This window comes from Protopterus annectens, chromosome 10.part0, assembly GCF_019279795.1.
Source record: "Protopterus annectens isolate FY-2018-M chromosome 10.part0, PAN1.0, whole genome shotgun sequence".
NCBI lineage: Eukaryota > Metazoa > Chordata > Ceratodontiformes > Protopteridae > Protopterus > Protopterus annectens.
Genome location: NC_056744.1, coordinates 782,341,798 through 782,362,326, shown reverse-complemented (window position 1 = coordinate 782,362,326; position 20,529 = coordinate 782,341,798).

Genomic DNA, 20,529 nt, shown 5'->3' with positions numbered 1-20,529 from the left:
ATTCAAAAATCCTCATATCAAGGATAGTACTAAAAATATTCCTAAAAAAATATTAAGGCTACTAACAAGCCCATGAACTTAGGTTAGCATCAAAAACTAAGGACAATTATAAATCCTTCTTTGGCTACATTAGGAAGCTAAGGAACACCACACAACATTGCTCTGGACTTATTGAAAATGATGTCACCCATTCAGACCCCAAAAAACTCCACTGCAAATGAACTAGCAAACAAATTTAGTGTAAATTTTACCCCAAAGACTTCTATCTAAAGCTCACATATCCCTGCGTCCCATCTCAGCAAGATCATGTGCCCCCACCTTTGCAAACATCATCTTGCTGAGATGGGAACTGATGAGTTTGTTCAATCTCCCTTTCTTCAAAAAATGTGTGAGGTAGTTTCACTATTTGGATAATTTACTTATTCTTAAGTTGTGTACCGAGACACAACTGGATACTTTTATGGATGAACTGCAGTCTAGTACCACTTTTTTAAGATTTATCCACCATGTTGATCCACCTGAGACTGAAATCAGGAAAGACCAGTATGGTAGTATGGACAAACAGATTTACAGGAAGCCCACCTTCTGTAATTCTTTTTTGTCATACACCAGCTGTCACACTTTCCATCAAAAGAAGGGGATTGTGAAAAGTCAACTTATCAGGATTTCTTGTCTGACATCTGACAACAACTGTTTAACACGGGTCTGTATTATGTCCACAAAAAATGAATTCTCTGAACTGCATCTACATCGAAAATGCAGTTCAGTGAATTGATAATAGTGAAATCACAGTACAGTGATGATCAGAAAATTTGCCCTTTCCTCACTGTAGTGCAATCTTGGAGTTGGTATATATAATTAGCGGCGGGCATGGGGGACTGTGAACGAATTTGCTAAACTGCATTTTCAATGTAGATGCAGTTCAGCAAATTCATTTTTTTGCAGACATAATATAGACCTGTTTAACACAGTTTGACACCCTCAAATCTATGTTTTTGGAAAGAGTGTATCCTGAAACTCTTTTTGATAATCTTCAGAAGGATGTGTTCACAGATAGAGACAATAGGTAAGCACCTATTATTAGTTATGGCCTTGATAATATTAAGTCAAATGACAGGACGAAAGAAAGTAAGGATACATTTGGCCACACCCACATGATTTTACATATTGTATGTTGATTGACAGTTCTTTGGGGTGTGGTTTTACTTCTCTTAGCTCTTAAATTCAGTGTTTAGAGGAGTTTTCATGGTTCTAAAGAAGTCTATGTTTGGACAAAAGCACTTAATGGTGAATTGCAGTGGTTTTACCAATAAAAGAGTGTTTCTTTCTACAACAACTATGAGCTGGAGTGGTTTCTACCATTGTTGGATTCATTTGCTGTGGTCTTTGGCTTCCTGGTCAGTTTGTTCTTTTAAAGCCAGAGAATATAATAGACTTCATAAACTATGATATAAAAAGTCTCAATAGGCTTGACTCCATACTTTCCAACTTCTTTGATCAAACAAATCTAGACAATGAGAAAAATAATTGGAGGACAAGGACCCAGAATCAATGACAGCTTATAAATATTATTTTAGTTCACTTAAAAAGTTAATGGAACAACAGGTTTTGCATCAACATACATTTTCTGAACAATATGAATTGGGAATTTCTAATAGCCAACATTATGTACTGATTTTAAGTGTTTACCAGAAAATCAAAAAATTTGTGAGGGACAGGGCAAAAATATATGGCAAAATCAAGGACACTCTGCAAAATTCTGGACAGCTGACAGTTATGTTTGACCCTTAGCAGACTGGCTTTGTCAGCAGAAGATCCTGAGTAATGAATTTGGTTAACAATTTTGAAAGGATTACACAGGCTATCAACAGTGGTCATGCTGTTTACATCTCGCATACCCCACACTGACATTGTAAGAAGCCTAACTCTTTAAAACTAGATCACTGTGTGCAAAAGGGATAGCAAACTAGCTAAAAAGGTAGAGCCCACACAATGCAAGTAGCAGATGTCTTATCAGAAGGTATGAAGATACTCAGTGGTCTCTCCCAAGTCTCAGTATTGAGATCCCACCTTTTCTGCATTTGCATTTCTGATCTCCAGACCAGAAAACAGAGTGTTTGGCTTCCTAATTTTGTAGATGACTACAGACTGGGAGTTATGGTTAAGACCCAGCCAAATGTCTAAAACCTTCATCAAGAACCTACACTTGTAAATATCTGTTGTACTGAAAACTGGCTCAAATTAAACACAAAAAAGTCCAATATTTTCACATTCATCAGAAAACCCTCCCCTAAGCATACAGCATAGATAATACACCACTTCAAAATTAAACTGTACTTATGGACCTTGGAATACATGTTAATTCCCTTTCTTTCAGTCATAATGTGACAATCATTTTACTTAGCACAGCTAATTGCCAAGAGACTATCACCCAAAACTAAACAGGTTATTGTTCTCTTATATTCAGCATTGATTAGATCAGTTATTAAGTACAACACCCCCTTTGAGATGTATCTCACTGGGCATGTCAATCAGTCAATCAATCAATTCAAAAGACATTAACAGTTCTTAACTAAGAAGATCACAGGATGAAATACCTGAGCTGCCAAGAGAGGTTGGACACATTGAGCCCTTCTTTAATATCTTATAGAATCTTGAGGGGAGATCTACGTCTTGCCTTCCGTGCCATTAGAGAAGTAGTTGTCTTAGAGCTTCTGGATCTCCACAATTCTAATAGGTTGACAAATACTAGAATCAGAAAACTAAATATACGCCAGCAAATAAATAAAATGTGATGCAGAGACCGATTCATCATGCAGCACATTCCCTGCCTCTGGAATAGACTACCCCTGCAGATTAAAAGGTACAATAGACTATCATCTTTCTAGTGGAATCTATATGATTTGATGGATAACCATGAATTCAACTTTTTGCAAGTTTTAGTGGGTTTTGAGGCTGATAGAGTTTTTCAGCAGAGTACATGGTGATGAGTTGTATATTTTGGTATTTCTGACTATAATAATATATCATCCTGCCTTAATATACTAATATATCAAAATAACTTTTTTATCATTATACTTCTTTATATCCAAATGTGGCCTTCTTGTGTCCCAGCCTACATAACATAAATACTTTTTATTCTATTTAGTAACAGTGATAGTGCTGTGAAGCAATGGATTTTTAGAGAGTCTTATGAAATCAGTGTCAGTGCTTCTTTTTAACTATAGGACTCAGATGTGTGCTTTACTTAAACATTTTGTGAGTCATTTGCATTTTCTTTAATTCAAATAAAGGAAAAAGCAGAGTTCAAACAGCTAAAACAAAACAGACCTTTTGTGTGTCTCTCTCTCTTTCTCACCCCCCCCACACACACACACATACTCACTCACTCATTCACTCACTCACTCACTTTCTAGATGTGAACGTTTTCATCTCTCCATATTCATCGATGACTACCAATTGTCAGTTCAAAGAGTTATTTGCCATTTTCAATACTGTATTTATTTTGTAGTTACATGGATAACAACAACATTCAGCTGGCCAAAATGAGAGCATTTGCCAGTATATTGCTGCAGCTCTTAGTCATACCTGTTCTTAACAGAAAGATTTCTCTAACCACTAAGTCACCTGGGAAAAACGTTTCACATCATCTGTTTATAGCAATTTACTGACCACCACATGACACAGTATCTGGATATAAATTGTAGATAGTGAGCAACTCTGAAAATTATAAAATGTTATCTATCCTGTGTCATGCAGGATAAAACAAATTGCTGTCTAAAATAATATACAACTTAAATAGGAAAAATAGTTTTGTGATCTTGATGGTCTATAGCAGGGAAAAAATGTAAATAAAAACACATGAAAAGTATTGAAGAGTTCTTTGACACCAGAGGACATACATGTGACACTGTAGGGAGAACGAAAAAAAAAAACAACTCTTGGAGAAAGTTTGCTATATTTGAGGCAAGGGACTTTTTCTTTTTGCTCAGAAAAAGCCCATACAGCAAAATGCTTATACCTCTTTGTTCTTTCCTTGTGATTGGGATTATTGAGCCTCTGAGACTTAGCTATTTATTTACTGGATACTGTCATTTACAATTACCCACCCTCCCATTCTGAGGCCGTACAGATATACTTGGGATCCAGAAATATTTCATTGTAGCAGTGTGTGTGTGTGTGTGTGTGTGTGTGTGTGTGTGTGTGTGTGTGTGTGTGTGTGTGTGTGTGTGTGCACGCACGCACGAGCGTGCTGAGACACAGTCTCAGTAGATGTTGCATTATTGTGGGGATTTCCTACAGGCAGGTCCACGGTAACCACATGTTATCACACACTTCTTACAGCACATTACCTATGTAGTTTTAGATAAACAGTCTTGGTGGATGCAGCATGTAAGTAAAAATGCTGAAGTTCAAACTTACCTCAAAAAGAACTGTAGCTACTATTGAAGAAAGTTTCTGCACATGTGACTGCACTTTGGGAGATCTCTGCTCAGTAATGTTTTGTAGCATCATCGGGATCATGGTAACAGGTGGGGTTTATAATGCATAAAACAGAGGGTCTGAATGTATCTGTTATGCCATCTGGGCACCACCTAATTAATGTTACTGAATTGTTCTTTTTATATGTTCCTGTAAGCCAAGTGTCTCTCTAAATTTGCATGTGCAGGACAAGGACCATGAAAGGATGTCTTGCAACATATGTTAATTTTCTAGCAGTTGAAGATGCAGACTTTTTCTCATAGGTAGGCAAGACTCACCCAGTGCATACATGTCATGCCACATTGCCCACCTTCACATCACCCTGACATGCCATGATTTTCAGCTCTACATTAAGGACACAGCATTACAGGTCTCAACACTGTGATGCCCTTTGAGTGGCACATGCTGGCTGTGAGAGGCCATGGTTGTCTGGAATGGCCATGCCTTCTGAGTGCAGTGAGTGGGACATGATGCTGTAGTAGTGCAGCTGGAAAAGTAAAATCTTCTGTTATCTGCTGCATAGGGATGACTAGGAGCAGCTGATGAGGGACTCATATAAGGGTCTGCAATATAACGTTGATGCTAGTCATGGTATTGCCAGAGCTGTTTCTGATGCATCTGGCATACTCCACTCAGCTGAGCAGTGCAAGTACCTCTGTAGCGATCTGCGGAGGCAATACCCTAATCTTCTTAGCCAGTGAGAAGAAGAGGTCAGAGTAAGGAAACCCTAATGTTTCAAGTAAATCTACATTTCCTAAAATAATTTTCCAATTCCTATTCAGAATATCTCTGATTCCTTTCATATTCTTGGAAATAGATAAAGGAAATGCCCTATTAAATGTATTATTTTTTCCATCTTTATTGCTCTGTACTGCTGTATCCTGCTCATATAGCATTTCATTATGTTCCAAAATGGGTTTAATTTTTTCTCATCTTTCTGATGTTATTTCTGCCTTAATTTTTGCTAAATATTCATTATCATGTCCTCTTTCTGAGAACAATTTAATTAATATTTCTACTTGAGTATACTCCATCACTAGTCATTCTACCGAGCCTAATAAATGGACCCCTTATGGCCCTTACAATGCTTCTTTTCATGTGCATAGAGTGATGACTTGACCTGTGTAAACAACTATTCACAAAAGTTTCTTTCCTGAAAGCTTTACTTTCATATTTTGTTGTATTCAAAATGAATGTGAGTGTTAGGTCAAGAAAATTTACTTCCATGCCTTTATTGCCCAAAGAATATTAAAAGAAAACGAATTCTGATTAAGTTCCTCAAAAAAATAAACCAAACACATCCATATTGCCTCCCTGATAAATAAATCATCTATAAAACACTTCTACAAAAATATTTCATTAGAAAATCTGTGTTATTAAATATTTTTCTTCCCACCATGCCATGACTAAGTTAACAACACCTTTAATTTGCTTAAAATATTCATTTTCGAGAGGAAAAATAGTTTTCTAAAACAATTTCAACCAAAATACATATTGTATTTAAATAAGTATTGTCAAAGTTAGCATACTTTGCTAAATAATTCCTAACATATTCAATTCTTAGATCTTGTTCAGTGCTAGTGTACAGTTATATGACGTCCAAAATCACCATAAACCCTTGGCTATTTTTGATTCCACAGTCATGCAATAAATCCGATAAGTGCCATGAATCCATTAGATAAAATTTTGATTTTTGAACTAAGGGTATTTATTGTTTTGGATAACACTCATATTGGAGAATTTAGAGGTAACTACAACATACTTTTAAAATGTAAAGAAGCAGAATGGCAGCTTAGGCTAACCTCTGATAAGAAACCAGGATTGAAAGAACATATCAATTTTAAATGTTTTTTTATTAGCCCAAAGTCTTTAAAAAATTTTGATGTTCTTGTAATGATTTTTACAAATTTAAAGTTTATATAAACTGATTATAAGAATATCCTTGTAAATATAAAACTTAAAGGTAAATTAATTGATGCCACATGACTTTTTAAATGTATACATTTAGTATTTTACTTAATTGATGCATTCTGAAGAAGTAATATTACATTAACAAATGAAAGTGCTAAAGTAAATAATTGTCACATATTCTTTGGTTTACTCTGGACAGAATATGTAAGCCCACACAGTCCTTGCAAGTACGGCAACTGCACGGCTCCCAAAAAGGAAAATCCAAATTCAAAAATCAAAGGCCAACAGACAGTGATATACCAATTTCTTTATTAAAGCATATATAAATGAAACTCCATCAGACCGGTTTTGGCTTAAAAAACATTTAGATAGCCTTCATCAGTGTAACATGTAAAACAGAACTCCATGAAATTAGTATCCATTTATACAGTGACCTGTCAACAAAAATAGAGCTCATTGGTTATTCAGAAATTCTCATTCAGATCTGGTGGAAATAAACCACCCAACTTAATTATCCACTTTTTTTCTTTTGCATTCAATATAGAGTGCCATCCAGCTTTATTTGTCCTATTCCCAACAATCCTATCAATGACTCTAAATCTAAAATTTGCACCGTGGTGTATCATTATTTGCCTGTATAGGGCATTACTAGTTCTTTTGGTCCTGATGTCACTACAATGTTCAGAAATTCTTAGTTTCAATGGCCTAGAAGTTTGCCCAATATAAAAGGCTGAACAAGTACATGTAGCGAGATAAATCATCCAATCCGTTCCACAGTTAGCTAGGAATCTGATGTCATAAACTGTGCCTGTGTTCCTGCTAGTAAATTTTTTAGATTTAACCAAATTATGACAATGTATACAATGTCCACAGGGCACATATCGCGTGAGTAAATCACCTGTCAAGGTGCATTGACTACAGTCCTGAGTTTGTTTCTGGCCATGTTTGTAATGATTAAAATGGGACCCTAGAGTTTTCCCTTTCCGAAATGAAAAGAGACACCTATTTTTCAGCTGAAACTGGTCTGATGGAGTTTCATTATACATGCTTTAATAAAGCAATTGGTATATCACTGTCTGCTGGACTTTGATTTTTGAATTTACTCTGGACAGAACATTTTGGTTTGTTTTTAAGTTTTTTGGTTTCATTCTGAAAAAACATTTTTGATTTGTTATTTGTGTTTTGGTGAAGTGCAACTTTGAGTTATGGCCAAAGAAAACAGCACTGTGTTCACTAACACATCTCATTCCAACATGGACTCAACTATTAATTCCTTACCAGTTGAGCAGGTTGAGTTAATTTGGACTCTTGTTGTAATTTGAATAATCCAGGTAATAGTTCAGTCTCACTTTGTATAAAAGCTATTATTGAACTACAGAAAAAGATGATTAACCTTAAAACCTGGAAATGTGCGATAAGTTACTCAGAGCACTGTCTCAGCATCAAACAAGCTCTGTTTGGTTTATGATTATTTAAATTTCCTAACAGAGTTGAAGAAGGAGACAGGTTATACATTAATTTGATGAATTTATTTAATAAAATGGGACTTGAAATGCTTAAATTTAGTATTTTACTTAATTGATTCATTCTGAGGAAGTTCTGTTACATTAACGAATGAAAGTGCTAAAGTAAATAATTTGTGTCACATATTCTTTGGTTTACTCTGGACAGAACATTTTGGTTTGTTTTTAAGTTTTTTGGTTTCATTCTGAAAAGCACTTTTGGTTTGTTATTTGTGTTTTGGTGAAGTGCAACTTTGAGTTATGGCCAAAGAAAACATCAATGTGTTCACTAACACATCTCATTCCAATATCGACTTAACTATTCATTCCTTACCAGTTGAGCTAGTTAAGTTAACCCAGTCCCTGTTTTTGCTGTTGTTAAGAAAATGTATAACTGCAATGTGCAAGCTTAGACTTATTTAGGGTTAAAAAGAAATTAATAAGTTTATTCTGCTTATTCTGTGTGAAATATGTGCAGCTGCAGGAGACGTAGATAAGAGAACAATTGACGCCTGAAAGTCTACCATAGTCAGCAGAATGTGTACTGAGGCCAGGGTTGTATCTTGACCCTAGGCAAATGTATCATATCAGAACTGGACAGCTGAAGGAGTGTGAGAAACAAGGGAGAGCTGAAATAAGCCCAAGGCCAGGTTGTTTTTCTCAAACATGTTTTTGCAAGACAGCAATTTTCTGACCATGTCAGCAGTAAATCTAACAATGCCTTCTTGTGCACATGCAGAAAACTGTATAAGAACAGCATGCTGAACTATGGAAAATCAGACAAACCTTGTACTTACATGCTTTGTCTCCTTGCTGCAAGTAATAAAGGGTGCCTTACTTGAACCTTACATGCATTGATCTTTGTGTTTTCCTTTACAGATTGGTCCTTTGGACCGGAAACCCTCACTTCACCTCGGATCAGACGGCCAGGTGGCTGAAACCATACAGGGAAGAAACCAAATCGGTTCTTCTTATGTGAAAAGTCCTCCAACTGAATTGTCTTCAAAAGAGGCCAGCCACTTTCTGATCTGTGACTGATGGACGGGTTTTCCGCGAATCAGCGATCAATCATGTGGGCTCAGGTAAGGTGAATCTACTTTTTCTGTTTCAAGATCAGGGACTGGATGTGTATTGTTTCTGTCAGATTGTGTTTTCTTACAGTCAGGGATAGAAAAGGTACAATCTTGTCATAGATCAGGTGAAACAGATCAGTAGGCTTTAGGCAGTCATTCTGAAGAGACTTTAACAAAATCTGTGGCACACGTAAAAATCTGAAGGCATCAGGTAATATTTTTTTCTGAACAGTCTATGTAGCAAACAAAATAGGGAAAATGGGTAATAATTGTGCAAAGACACCCGGAAATCCACCGTTAACAGAAGATGCAAAATATATGCAGTCACAGCACGCAGATAATATTAGATATTTTTCAAAATGGGTTATTAAGTATGAATTTGACGGAAAATTAGAAAAATCCTCACTTATCAAACTTATCAAGCAACTTAAAACTGATTCTAAGGGTCAAGTTAAAAAACAACGACAGTTAGCAATTCCTCAGGCACACAGGTGGCTGGAGGAAGCAAACCGCAGAGACCAAAAGAACAAAGACTCAAAGACAAAGTTTTTAGATAAGGAAGACAATAACTTGGTAGTGGTATCGGCACCTCCGCCTCCCCCTTCTTTACCAGAGTACGAAGCAAGTGGACAGATTGACCCACCCCCATTATATCCTATGCTCACTAGAGATAGGGACATTATAACATTGAAATTAGCGAAAATTAGAGATCCCATTAAAGCTAGGCCCCGAACAAAGGGAAATAATCAAGAAGAAGGCTCTGAATTATGGCAGGTAGTTAAGGATACACAACCTGTAGAAGAAGAAATATGCCCACTTATAGAAGTTCTGAACCCTCAAGCAGGACAGGAAGATCAGACTCCAACTATCTTAGTGTATAGACCCTGGACCCCGGAAGCTATCCGGAAAGCTACAGAAGGGATTCCCAATCCAAAACTTAATTTCAGAAAATTTTCAGAAGATTTACAAGGAATGAGGCTAAGTTATAACTTAAATGGGGAAGAGCTAGAAAAAGTAGTTCGACAGATTGTAGGACCAGATTGGTACATGATTTGTGGCAACTGGAATCCTCGTGATGCTGCACAAAAACCTCTTCCACACAGCAGCGTAGAATTAGACACTAGAGTGAAGGGACTTACAGACCGCATCTCTGAGAAATGGAAACCTAGGGCAGACTGGACTTGCATTAATCAATGTGTCCAGCAGGAGGGTGAATCAGTTGACCAATACTTTGCTAGACTGTTAGAATGTTTTAGCAACCACTGTGGAATGCAGGTTCCCGAAGAACAAAAACAAGATTCCCCATATGAACAGCAGTTAAAGAATGCATTTCTAAAAGGTAGTAGTACACCTATAAGCAGTTTCATTACAAAACACATGGTTGACCATTGAACGAGCAGATTACATTCACTACTCGAATATGCTAGACATGCTGAAAGGCATTTTAATAGCAAAAAGAAGAAGAAGGCTCAGGTATTTTCCATAGAAGAAGAAGCAGAAGTTTATGTAGTGCACCCCGGGAAAAAGGGCAGGAAAAATGCAAAGGGAGGTAGACAATCTGATCAGCGATTAGAAGACTTTGAAGGATGCAAGAAAAGGGGAGAATGTTTTAAATGTGGTAAAAAGGGACATTTAGCAAGGGATTGCAGGAAAAATAAGAAAGCAACAACGGAAGATAAAGAAGGTGAGGACTGACTATATGATAGTCAGGAATCACAAGAAAAGACCAATAGAGAAAGGACAAACGAGGATGTGAAAAGGGAAGTAGAGGAAGTACAGGAAATTAATGACGGTACAGAAGAAGATGAAGTACTAGATTTAGCTTTATTGAGCCTGGAGCTCTATTTGGCAGATACAAAACCAGAAGTTAAACTTTTAGTGGAAGGCAGTGAGGTTAAATTTTTGTGTGATTCAGGGGCATCATGGACCCTGATACACCCCCCCCAAATTACCAGACAATTCGGAGTCACCTGATTATATATTGGTCAAAGCAGCGAATGGGCAGCTATACCGGGAGCCCCTCTCCAGCAATATCACCATAACAGATCCTGTTTCAGGATTAACACAAAGAAGTAAGATTGTAGTTTCTGCGAAATGCCCAGTAAATCTCTTGGGCAGGGATCTTATGCAGTTATTTGGCATAGCGGTGGTTCCAACTATGCAGGGCATGGAAGCGCAGCGACGAACTGACACCTTTATGGTTCAATCGGGGGTGAAATGTTTTATTGGTACAGTCAGAACCTGGTTACGACTGGTCCAGGGACTGTGACCAAAGAACTGATGAATGTAGCCATCAGTAAGTTTGCCTCCCTGGACATTGATAAACAGCACCTGCTGCATTGCACCCTGTATTTTTGTAACACACCAGGGCCTGATAATGAGTATGAAAAATAATTATTTAAGCATCGTAAAAACAGATTGGTACTGAGAAACTTATACTGGGACGCAGAAGGGAATAGTGTAGCCAGCTGTTTGCTGCCCCAGGAATTTTTGACACTTTATAAGTCCAATCGACTACCATATGTAAGCCTGACCAAAAATAAAAACATACGGTGGGCAGACCTAGGGGAGAAAGTTACAAGATGGGAAAAACAAACAGAACTGGAGTTGTCAGGACAGGGAATACAAGTGCAAAAATTGAATTGGGTGACTCAAGCTAACCCAGCTGTACATCTGCAGTCTCGCGGAGACAGCTGATGGATATTCCTGTTGATGGAAGAGGAAAATGCCTTATGAGGTATACCAGAGACCCTCTGGTCAGCAGAAAAATCAGATGTAGGACTTATCTGTACTGCAGGTCCAGTTAGTATTACGCCAAAATCAGCGTTTAGACCACAGAAGAGACAGTATCCCTTAAGAAAGGATGCAGATGCAGGAATAAAACCTATCATAGCAGCATTACTCAAGGGAGGGGTGGTAGTAGAATCCCCTGATTCTCCATGTAATACACCTTTATTTCCAGTTAAAAAAGCCAATGGAGAATGGCATATGGTTCAGGATTTGCAAGCTGTGAATGACGCTGTAATACCAAGGGCACCTATAGTGCCGGATCCACACACCTTGTTGAATGACTTAAAACCTCAACAAGAATATTTCTCTGTGGTAGACATTAGTAATGCATTCTTTTCAATACCAATACACCTAGACAGCCAGTATTGGTTTGCATTCACATTTCAGGGAAAAAGATACACATATACGCGATTACCACAGGGATATTGTGAAAGTCCTACTATATTTTCACAAGAAATGTCAAGTAACCTGGCAGGATTTAACCCACCAAAGGGTAATCAGGTCTTAGTTTATGTCGATGACATTTTATTAGCAGCCCCCACCCTGTCGGATTGCAGGGAAGATACAGTAGCACTTTTACAATTTCTAGCTGCTGAGGGACACAAAGTGAATAAGAACAAACTGCAGCTGTGGAAAAAACAGGTAAAGTACTTGGGATATGTAATATCCAAGGGAGGTAGAACTTTAGATGAGGACAGAAAAGTGGCAATTTTGCAGGCACCGAAGCCTACCACCAAAAAGGAAATTATGTCCTTCTTGGGAATGACTAATTTTTGTCGGAGCTGGTTTCCAAACTATGCCTTGGAATCTGCACCTTTAACTGACCTTATTTACAAGACACCTATAGCAGTGCAGGACTTGTTACAATGGACAACAGAGGCAGAATCTGCTTTCTGTAAACTGAAACAGTTAATAGCCTCCTCCCTAGTTCTGGGTTTGCCTAATTACCATAAGTGCTTTTTCCAGACTGTAGATTGCAAGCAGGGTTATATGACATCATTACTAACACAACAACATGGGGATAAGCAACGCCCCATTGCTTACTATTCATCACAATTAGACCCAGTGGCACGATCTTTGCCACACTGTGTGCATGCAGTAGTCACGGCAGCAATGGCAGTGCAGGCTTCTGCTTCAGTAGTCTTGTTTCATTCACTCACTCTAAGGGTACCTCATGCAGTTGCGATTATTTTATTACAAGAAAAAGTAGCATACCTCTCTCCTGCTAGGCATCTCTCCTGCATGACCATATTGTTGAGCCAACCTCATATGACAATTGAACGATGTACGACCTTAAACCCTTCTACCCTGCTCCCAACTCCTGCAGACGGCACACCACATCGCTGCCTGCAAATAATTGAGCAGAAGACATTACCTAGGAAAGACCTCACGGATGTCCCCTTGGATAATGCCAAGGTGACATACTACGTGGATGTCTCATGAAAAAGGGGCCCTGCAGGACAGAACCTAGTAGGATATGCAGTAGTCTCTGATACTGAAGTTATAGAAGTGAAATCTTTATCGCATCATTTATCTGCGCAGGCAGCAGAATTGATTGCTCTGACACGAGCATGTACCTTAGTGAAAGATAAATGTGTAAACATCTTCACTGATAGCCAATACACTTTTTCCTCTGTACATGTGTTTGCACAACAGTGGAAAAAAAGAGGAATGATAACATCTACTGGCAAACCTATAAATCATGCACAACTTATTTTAGATCTTTTAGAATCTATTCAATTGCCTCTAAGGGTAGTTATTTGCAAATGTACAGCTCATACTAAACAACAGGACATAATTTCAAAAGGTAATGCGAGAGCTGATGCAGCTGCAAAACAGGCAGCTACAGAGGTATTCCTTCTAGATAAGGAATTACAACCCTCTGAAACCTTGAATTTAGATATATTAGAAACAATGCAGACACTCATTATGCAAGCAGAAAATCAATGATGGATGAAACAAGGAGCAATACTCGATAAAGGGCTGTACATCTCTAAGGAGGGAAAACCAATACTACTCTCTAACTTATTCCGCTATGCAGCATTGTTGAGCCATGGGCAGTGCCATGTCTCAACAGGGGGGATGGTACAGCTGGTGAACCAGGTGTTCACAACGTACGGATTTACAAACTATTCTAAAAAATTTTGTTTAATGTGTCAGATCTGTAACAAACACCATGCACAAGGGGCGATAAAGCCTAAGCAAGGGAGTTTTCCCACATCACCATATCCGTTTCACACTATCTGTATGGATTTTATAGAACTAAACAAATGTGAAAACAAGAAGTATTGTCTTGTCATTATAGATATGTTTTTCAGGTGGGTGGTAGCTTTTCCAACCAAAAATCCAGATGCAGCTACAATAGCAAAGGTACTTGTTAAGGACATTATTCCTAGGTTCGGCATTCCGGAAAGAATCTATAGCGACAATGGTACGCACTTTGTAAATCAAACCATATAGCAGTTGAGTAAGTTTTTTGGTATTTCTCTTAATAATCATTGTGCATATCATCCGCAGTCTGCAGGGCTGGTTGAAAGGCATAATGGCATACTAAAAAGCAAACTAAGGAAATTGATAGCTGAAACAGGAAAAATCTGTCTGTACTGTTTACCTCTGGCACTGCTGAGCATGAGAACTATCCCTACAGCAAAAGGACTGACTCCTTTTGAAAAGCTGTATGGAAGGGCTTATTACACACCCCAGTGGAAAACTCTCATGTCATCAGACAAGGAAGCTGATTTTACACTAGCTGAATATATGAAAAAGTTGTTGAGTTTTAAACATCTGTTGCAGTTTAATTCTGTTTTGGGTCAGAAGCAAGCCAAAACATCGGAAGTGACAGTGACGCCAGGAGACTGGGTGTGGATTAAAATCATGAAGCGAAAGAACTGGGCATTGCCAAAGTGGGAAGGTCCCTATCAGGTGCTTCTTTCAACACCTACTGCTGTCAAGATAGCAGAACAGGCTTCATGGATACACCTGATGCACTGCAAGCTGATGAGAAACTTCAAACTGGACAAAGACCTTACCTCTCCATCGGGACCCTAAGCACAAAGGTCTGGCTACAAAGGGGGTTCAGATCAATAGGAACTGATCCGTCTCAAACCCAGTGAAGCAATCATTGGTGCTAAGGTCCTATAGGGCAGAGAGTAAGATCACATGTCCAAGTAAAATGATTGAATCAAGAAAATATCTTTTTGGAAGAACCGGAGAAGACAGAGACAATACGGAACAACCATTTCCACAGAAATATTGCATGACCATCCTACTGATCATCATGGTAACAATAATCTTTTTGTTATGGCCATTTCTCTACTCTGTTACGCAAGTAGAATTTAGTAAGCGTGAGTGGCACCCGAATTTCAATACTTACCAGGCAATCAAATACATGTATGCTGAAACCTTCAATGTTTCGAATTGCTGGGTCTGCACAGCTCTACCAACAGCATATGGGGGATTACTGCTAACTTCAGTTCCCCTAGGGGCTAATAAGACCTGGGAAAACCTAATTCATGACACATCGAATGTCACTTCAGAAGATAAAGTAGCATTACACTTGTCTATTCATCAAAAGGGAACTGTGTGTTTTCATAAGAATGATACATTCAGGGTAGGATGGAGCCATTGCAATGCAACAGTTCCCTATAGATGCTACACTAAACCTAATAACACCGGATCTTATTGCAATACAAACTATGATTCATTTTTTGAATTGATGCGTAGAACAATTGAGGAAGTAAAACGTGATTCTGTTCTCTACAAACAACTGTCCATAATTGACAGAAAAATGTTTCACGCAGGACAAGGGTATGTTTATAGTAAAGTTACCACTAAAGTAGAAAATTGTTACTTTATATGCGGAAGAAAAGCATATAAATGGCTACCTGAAAACTGGTCCGGTAGCTGTTTTTTGGGATACCTGGTTCCGGCCATACGATACATGGCAGTCTTACCTCAAGGGAAAATTTGGAATGTCTGAGAAATCAAGAAGCCTGCTAATCCATAACACCCTGCACCCTGGAAATACCATCATGACTTAGGCCATGGGAATAGCAAAGGACTATCGCACATGGATCTGGGTGATGACGTTATATTGTGGGCAGGCATAATACCAGCATATGGAGCAATGAAATCGATCTGGGAGCTGAGAAAACTATCTAAACTTCTTGAAATAATGAGTAATGCAACCTTTTCTGCCCTAGAATTGGTAACCGATGAACTAACTGCCATGAGAACAGTGGTACTTCAAAATCGCATGGCTCTTGACTTCACCCTAGCGATGAAAGGAGGTACGTGCACTTTAATCCAGGAGGAGTGCTGTTCATTTATTCCTGACAACAAACATGAGATAGACAACCATCTTGAAGTAATTCAGCAAGTGTCGGCCATGACCAAACCAGGACCAAATCCATTGACGGACTTTTTCCAGAAATGGTTTGGGGGTTGGGGCAGCATCCTGATCAACATTCTGATTGCCATCTGTGTAGGGATAGCCTTACTGATGGTGTGTGGATGCTGCTGCATCCCCTGTATGAAAGGACTAGTGAAGAATATCATAGACGCTTCCATTTCAGAAACTTTATATCAGGATGTTGAATTCGAAGAATTACTCAAAACTGAAAAAATGCTTTCACAGGCTTAAACTGAATGACTCTCTAACTGCAAATCCTAAGTAGAAAATGGTTATGGGGAGAAAAACTGTTTATGCTTGTTTTGAAGGTAGAATAAAGTATTAAAAGGGGGGAAATGTTAAGAAAATGTATAACTGCAATGTGCAAGCTTAGATGCATTTAGGGTTAAAAAGAAATTAATATGTTTATTCTGCTTATTCTGTGTGAAATATGTGCAGCTGCAGGAGACCTTGATAACAGAACAATTGATGCCTGAAAGTCTACCATAGTCAGCAGAATGTGTATTGAGGCCAGGGTTGCATCTTGACCCTAGGCAAATGTATCATATCAGAACTGGACAGCTGAAGGAGTGTGAGAAATGAGGGAGGGCTGAAATAAGCCCAAGGCCAGGTTGTTTTTCTCAAACATGTTTTTGCAAGACAGCAATTTTCTGACCATGTCAGCAGTAAATCTAACAATATCTTCTTGTGCACATGCGGAAAACTGTATAAGAACAGCATGCTGAACTATGGAAAATCAGACAAACCTTGTACGTACATGCTTTGTCTTCTTGCTGCAAGTAATAAAGGGTGCCTTACTTGAACCTTACATGCATTGATCTTTGTGTTTTCCTTTACAGCTGTAAATGAGGCTTGAGATGATCTCAGTCAGCTTAGTAATGGAAATAATCACTACAGCTATTGAGAGAGTAATAGGAGTATATATAGTCACCATGGCAAGTCAACTGAGCCAGTTGAGTTTCATAATTTATCATTGTCACAGTCCAATAGAGGGAATACCTTGGTATTTGAAGACAGAGGTGCTGACAGTTCTGTGGAAAAATTATTTGATATGGATTTTAATCCTTTTCATGATTTTCATATGCATTCCAACAGAGGTAATTTGGATTCTTGTTATAATTTAAATAATCCAGGTAACGGTTCAGTCTCACTTTGTAAAAAAGCTATTATTGAACTAGAAAAAAAGATGATTAAGCTTAAAACCTGGCAATCTGAGATAAGTTTAGAGTACTGTCTCAGCATCAAACAAGTTCTATTTGGTTTATGATTATTTAAATTTCCTATTGGAGTTAAAGATAGAGACAGGTTATGCATTAATTTGATGAATTTATTTAATAAAATGGGACATGAAATGCTTAAACTGCTTGTCACAGATTATAAACTGAAAGTCACTAATATATTGGAATAAATTAAGGTTTTGAATAGCAGTATCAAGAAAGATATGTTTTTTTTCCTGCCTGCACTACTTTTTATAATGATATTTCAGGTAAATTTTGTAGGCATGCGTCTAGTCTTCTGAGCAGTAAAGAAAAGAAATTGAGAAGAGATGCACAAACTTACCAAAATGGTACTGTTTAGCCTTCAAAATCAAAATCTTTTGTTAAAAAATCTTCCAATTACAGTTCAGTCCCAACTGGAAACATAGAACAAATCAAAGCTGTGACCACGGCCTCCTCACAGACAGTTTCTATGGTAAACACTAATGCACAAGTGGTTGTATATGGTAAAGATGAAGCAATTGTTTCTACTTCTCCCCCTTCCCCTTTTCCATCAGCTGTCCAGCTCCAACAGAGACTTTTTCACAAAATGGCAAATCACAGAGAAATGGGAAAGGAAAGAAGAAGAGAAAATAGTTGACTCTAATCATGTCTTGAACATAAGTGGTTATGAAATAAATTCTAGCAAGAAATCAGTACTTAAAAAAGGATTCTATTTCATACCTTCTGTCATGATGTGAGGTATTGCCATCTGTGCCAGGGAGAATAGGGCAGTGCATTTGTAACATATGCCAGCATAGTTAGCTGGAGTTTTGTAAATAATTTTGTGTCATTTGACTGTCACACTGACTTGTATAGATTCTTGTGTTAAAAATGTATCAACAGTGTTATTATAACTGACTAAATGTAGAAGTTTAAACAAAGAATTCTGGAAGGGAATAATGGAAGTTTTTGAAATTGTTCTATAGCATTCAAATACTGCAACAGATCTTAGCAACGTTCTGAGCGTATATTGTACTAGAGTCAGTTGATCAAATGTGATGCCATTCTGTAACCAGTAATGAGAGGATGGAACTGACACAGCAGCTTGTTTTGTTTTGTTCTCTTTGAAAAAAATGATATAAAAGATCTATGTCAGTTGAGTCAGTTCAGTTAGATGAGTTGAGTTCAGTTATTTGGAAGCTCATCAACTTGCCTTGTGGAAGTAAGCATCTCAGCATCTAATCTTGCCTTGCTGTTTTAATTAAGTTATCTAGGGAACCTCTTAGACTAACCTCTGATAAGAAACCAAGGTTAAATAAAGACATCAATATTACATGATTTTATTAGCCTAAAGGCTTTAATTTTTTTTTATGTTTTTATAATTATTTTTACAAATTTAAAGTATATATATATATATATATATATATATATATATATATATATATATATATGTATATATAATTTATTTATTTATATGATGGTTATAAACTGATTATAAGAATATTCCTTTAAATATACAACTTAAAGGTAAATTAATTGATGTCATCTGACGTTTTAAATGTATAAATTGAATGTTGTACTTAACTGATTCAATTCTGAGGAAGTTCTGTTACATTATAGAATGAAAGCACTAAAGTAAATCATTTGTGTCACCTATTCTTTGATTTATTCTGGACAGAACATTTTGGTTTGTTTTTAAGTTATTTGGTTTTCTTCTACAGATCACTTTTGGTTTGTTCTATATATTAGTTATCTTTATATTTATTAAGCATAAGCATTTTTCCCCTCTCTTCCTTTGTTACTATCATTTATTTTGTAATTATTTTCTGTTTTGTTAATGGCAGTAGTTTAGCCACAGTCTAGAGTCCCCCATCAGGCCAAGCTATCCCCTTACATGTTCCTCACCTACTGTATATCTCAGGCTGCTTTACTGGTGGGTGTAGTGACAAACAGTTAGGAAGCCACCTCTCCTACCTCTAGTTGTTTTTCAGTGGATGGGAGCACTGTTATTACCTCTTGTGGTACTTGCCATGGGTCTGGAATTTGTCATGCCCATGGAGTCTTTAGAGGTGGAGGAGCGTATGTCAGACCAATGGTTGGAAACCTGCATTGGCTGCCCAAAAAGGCTTCCTTTGTATCTGATAGAGTGGCATCAGTGCTTGTCCCTCTCATCACCACCTTATGCAGGGCCCAGTGGACAGAGTGTTCCAGGTTCCGTCTGATCTACTGCTGGAAATCACACAGGCACTTTTGTACAGATGGCCATATCCTTCCTAACTCCAGTCCTGGTGTTCCTCATCCTTGTGAATTGTTGGAAAGATCTTTATCTGCTGTCTGTATCAAGTAGGAGCCCTGTTGAAGCCAGTGCCTACAGAGCGAGGAGTAAAATGGTGCACAGCTGCCTGTTATAGACACCATGTTATGAACACCATGTAATGAACATCATTGAGCAGCAAGGTTGCAAGATGGAATGTTCACCATCACAGTGGTGGTGCTATGAGCATCACACTGTTCACGCAAGTCTTGCTGTGCACATGACCTTCCAGGCTAGGTATTGGAAGGGGACAAGCCTTGTTGGACTGACTTTAGGTAGAGACACATAGTCTTATAGTAATGATTCAGAGATAATCACATTAAATCCCCTGATTAGAATAATCAATACAGCACAAGTTCTGCTTTAGGATGATAAAAAGCAAGGTTGCCATATTGTAGGAAACTATGTCACAAAAACATCTTAGAAAGTGGAATACAGTAAATAACAATCTGTGCTGCTATATACAGGCATACAGATGGCAGACAAGGCATCTCATAATGGACCTCATAATTGTACAGTGCACACTACATGAACAGAGCAGTGAAGTGTGTGGGGTAACCTAGCTCATGGGTATGACAGTTGACATCTTGCTTTGGGAGAAAGGGAGGCCCACCCTGTCAGAGAGCAGTGCACAAGGGCATGATAGATTACTGTCCATCTGTGTGTGTGTGTGTGGGGGGTGCTGTATCATATGTACACAGACTGCAAGATGAGCTATGGGGATAAGAGGCCTACTGTGCAGACACACTGCACCACATGCTGACAGCACAGTGCTGCAAAATGATGGGCAATGGTAACATGTCCATTGCTACTGTCAGTATGGCACAGGGTGTGAATGGTTACAGCA